The following is a 4,266-nucleotide window of genomic DNA, read 5'->3' as shown; positions in this document are numbered from 1 at the left end:
GACCGTTGAAAGAGAAATTTCTAATTGTAAAATGACTGAAGAACCTACAATGGCAACACCCGAGGAAGCTGCTCAAAACGAATGTATTCACGCCGAAGTAGCTGAGTTGGTAAAGCGTTATGTTTCAGGTTCTAGGTCCGAGAGGCTCCACGTTTGAACCTTGGCTTTAGCATTAATACAAAAGAAGAAAAAAACTAAAAAAGGTAAAAACTACAGGTTTACCGACTCTTGAACATGCAACATATAATTGTCCATGGGAAAAACAAACCGTATTCAGATCTATACCTCATTATTCTAATGATTGTCCTTGAGCTTTGTTGATGGTGATTGCTAATCAAACATTCCCTGTGTCCCCATTGTCATTTATATATTCTCCTGTGCCCCCCGGTGTCCCCGTTGTAGTTATGTCCCTGTGTCCCAGTCGTCATTTATAGTCGACAAACATGACGTCAGTCGACACATAAACATGACGTTAGTCGACACACAAACATGACGTCAGTCGACACACACGTCCAAGTCGTCATTTGTGTCCCGGTGTCCCAGTCTGTAATTTCTCTTTGAATGTCCCGGTCGTCATTTATATTCCCTGTGTCCCGGTCTGTATATACATTCGTTTTTGAACATTCGTTCATACATTTTTGAACATTTTGTATATACATTCGTTCTTTTTAGTTTTTTTTGTTTATACCTTTTTTTAGCTATTTGGTTTTTATTTTTTTTTTAGTTTTTATTTGTAGTTTTTATCTCTTTTAGTTTATTTTTATTTTTATTTTTTTAGTTGTCTTTTTCTCTTTTATTTTTCAGTTTTTTTTTCTTTTTTAGGTTTTTTTTTCTTTTTCAGTTTTTAGTTTTTTATTAGTTTTTAGTTTTTTTCTTTTTAGTTTTTTTGCTGTTTTTACCCTTTTTTATTTTTTTTTAGTTTTTTTCTTTTTTAGTTTTTACCTTTTTTTAGTTTTTTTTTTTAGTTTTTAAGCTTTTTTAGTTTTTGTAGCAGTTTTTACCTGTTTTTTAGTTTTTTTTAGTTTTTTTTCTTTTTTAGTTTTTTTTCTTCTTTTGTATTAATGCTAAAGCCAAGGTTCGAACCTGGAACCTCTCGGACCTAGAACCTGGAACATAACGCTTTACCAGCTCAGTTACTTTGGCTTGAATACATTTACCTTTTTTAGTTTTTTTTATTTTTATTTTTTTTAGTTTTCTTTTTCTCCTTTATTTGTCATTTTTTTTTCCTTTTTTTAGTTTTTTTTTCTTTTTCAGTTTTTAGTTTTTTCAGTTTTTTTTAGGTTTTTTTTATTAGTTTTTATTTTCTTTTTAGTTTTTTTGTAGTTTTTACTTTTTTTTTACTTTTTAGTTTTTTACCCTTTTTTTAGTTTTTTTTTAGTTTTTTAGCTTTTTTAGTTTTTTTAGTATCTTCTTTTTAGTTTTTTTGTAGTTTTTATCTTTTTTAGTATTTTTTCTTCTTTTGTATAAATGCTAAAGCCAAGGTTCGAGCCTGGAACCTCTCTGACCTGGAACCTGGAACATAACGCTTTACCAACTGAGCTACTGTATTTGTATTTGTATCGGATTGACGACGCTTCTTGACTACTAAGGTCCCTGCGTCGGCCCTGTAGTTCATTCCTGCAGCATGGTTCGATCTCTGGGTCCCGTAGTACCACGCTAAGGTCAAACTCACTGCGCCAACACAGGTAGTTATATAACTGAGGTACTTCGGCTTGAATACATTCGTTTTTGAATTGGTATGTGATGAAATAATTCAGACGTCACATGCGGACAGTGACGTCACTCGACAGACACACAGACAACTTATTCTTATATATATATATATATATATATATATATATATATATATATATATATATATATATATATATATATATATATATATATATATATATATATATATATATATATATATATATATATATATATATATATATATATACTAGCTGTTGGGGTGGCGCTTCGCGCCACACCAACACCTAGTTGGTGGGGGTGCTTCGCGCCCCCCCAAGCCCCCCCGCGCGCGTAAGTCGTTACGCGCCATATTAGTTACGCGCCATTGTAGTTGTGTCCCTTTGTCCCACCTGTGAATATAGATAGATATATATATATATATATGTTTTTAACTACGTAAAACTTGCGAATATACAACATTCTTCGCTGTCCCATTGTCTGTGCATATAAATAGATTGTCAGGTTTACCGACTCTTGAACATGCAACATATAATGGTCCATGGGAAAACAATCCGTATTCAGATCTATACCTCATGATTCTAATGATTGCCCTTGAGCTTTGTTGATGGTGATTGCTAATCGACCATTCCCTGAGTCGCCATCGTCATTTATATATCCCCCTGTGCACCCCGGCGTCCCCTTTGTAGTTATGTCCCTGTGTCCCGGTCGTCGTCATTTATACTCCCTGTGTCCCGGTGCTTTGTTGATTGCTAATCGAACATTCCTTTTGTCCCGGTCGCTTTCTCTTTGAGTGTCGTCATTTATTTAGATTGTCAGGTTTACCGACTCTTGAACATGCAACATATAATTGTCCATGGGAAAAACAATCCATATTCAGATCTATACCTCATGATTCTAATGATTGCCCTTGAGATTTGTTGATGGTGATTGCTAATTGAACATTCCCTGTGTCCCGGTCGTCATTTATATTCCCAGTATTCCGGTCGTCATTTGTGTCCCAGTGTTCCCCTTTTAGTTTTTTTTTTATTGGTTTTGACCTTTTTTTAGGTTTTTTAGTTTTTTTCTTTTTTCTTTTTAGTTTTTTTTGAAGTTTTTATCTTTTTAGTTTTTTTATTTTTATTTATATTTTTTTAGTTTTCTTTTTCTCCTTTATTTTTCAGTTTTTTTCCTTTTTTTAGTTTTTTTTCTTTTTTAGTTCTTTTAGTTTTTACCTTTTTTAGTTTTTTTTAGTTTTTTAGATGAAAATTTTTTTTAGTTTTTTTCCTTTTTTTCTTTTTAGTTTTTTATTGGTTTTTACCTTTTTTTAGCTTTTTTAGTTTTTTTCGTTTTTCTTTTTACTTTTTTTTTAGTTTTTATCTTTTTTATTTTTTTTATTTTTATTCTTAATTTTATTAGTTTTCTTTTTCTCTTCTATTTTTCAGTTTTTTCCTTTTTTTAAGTTTTTTTTTAGTTTTTAGTTTTTTTCTTTTTAGTTTTTTATTGGTTTTTACCTTTTTTTTTAGCTTTTTTAGTTTTTTTCGTTTTTTCTTTTTACTTTTTTTTTAGTTTTTATCTTTTTTATTTTTTTTTATTTTATTCTTAATTTTATTAGTTTTCTTTTTCTCTTCTATTTTTCAGTTTTTTCCTTTTTTTAAGTTTTTTTTTTAGTTTTTAGTTTTTTTAGTTTTTTTAGTTTTTTTATTTTTTAGCTTTTTTATTTTTTTTATTAGTTTTTAGTTTTTTTGTAGTTTTTGCCTTTTTTTTAGTTTTTTCAGTTTTTTTTTAGTTTTTAGTTTTTTACCTTTTTTGTGGATCGTCACCTGATCCACAGATCCACAGATCCATTTTAAGTTTTTTTTTTAGTTTTTTTTCCTTTTTTTCTTTTTAGTTTTTTATTGGTTTTTACCTTTTTTAGCTTTTTTAGTTTTTTTCGTTTTTTCTTTTTACTTTTTTTTTAGTTTTTATCTTTTTTATTTTTTTTTATTTTATTCTTAATTTTATTAGTTTTCTTTTTCTCTTCTATTTTTCAGTTTTTTCCTTTTTTTAAGTTTTTTTTTTAGTTTTTAGTTTTTTTAGTTTTTTAGTTTTTTTTAGTTTTTTTTTAGTTTTTTAGCTTTTTTATTTTTTTTTATTAGTTTTTAGTTTTTTTGTAGTTTTTGCCTTTTTTTAGTTTTTTCAGTTTTTTTTTTTAGTTTTTAGTTTTTTACCTTTTTTGTGGATCGTCACCTGATCCACAGATCCACAGATCCACAGACAACTTATTTTATATATATATATATATATATATATATATATATATATATATATATATATATATATATATATATATATATATATATATATACATATATATATATACTAGCCATTGTGGTGGCGCTTCGCGCCACCCCAACACCTAGTTGGTGGGGTGCTTCGCGCCACCCCCAAGCCCCCCCGCGCGCGTAGGTCGTTACGCGCCATATTAGTTACTCGCCATTGTAGTTGTGTCCCTGTGTCCCACCTGTGAATAGAGATAGATATATATATATATATATATATATATATATATGTATATATATATATATATATATATATATATATACTAGCTGTTGG

General features: G+C 28.9%; 1 long non-coding RNA gene across 1 annotated transcript; it reads right to left on the bottom strand.

The window, feature by feature from the left end:
* Positions 1–2,684: 2,684 nt before the first annotated feature.
* LOC136040587 (uncharacterized) lies at positions 2,685–3,919 on the bottom strand. Its single transcript, XR_010620819.1, has 2 exons — positions 3,186–3,919; positions 2,685–2,992 (listed from the first exon to the last, which is right to left on the bottom strand). It is a non-coding gene; the product is annotated as an uncharacterized LOC136040587 (long non-coding RNA).
* Between the last annotated feature and the right edge of the window lie 347 nt (positions 3,920–4,266).

This window comes from Artemia franciscana, chromosome 21 (assembly GCF_032884065.1).
Source record: "Artemia franciscana chromosome 21, ASM3288406v1, whole genome shotgun sequence".
NCBI classification, from domain to species: Eukaryota; Metazoa; Arthropoda; class Branchiopoda; order Anostraca; family Artemiidae; genus Artemia; species Artemia franciscana.
Note: the sequence above shows the minus strand (reverse complement) of the source record. Positions and strands in the feature narration are given on the sequence as shown.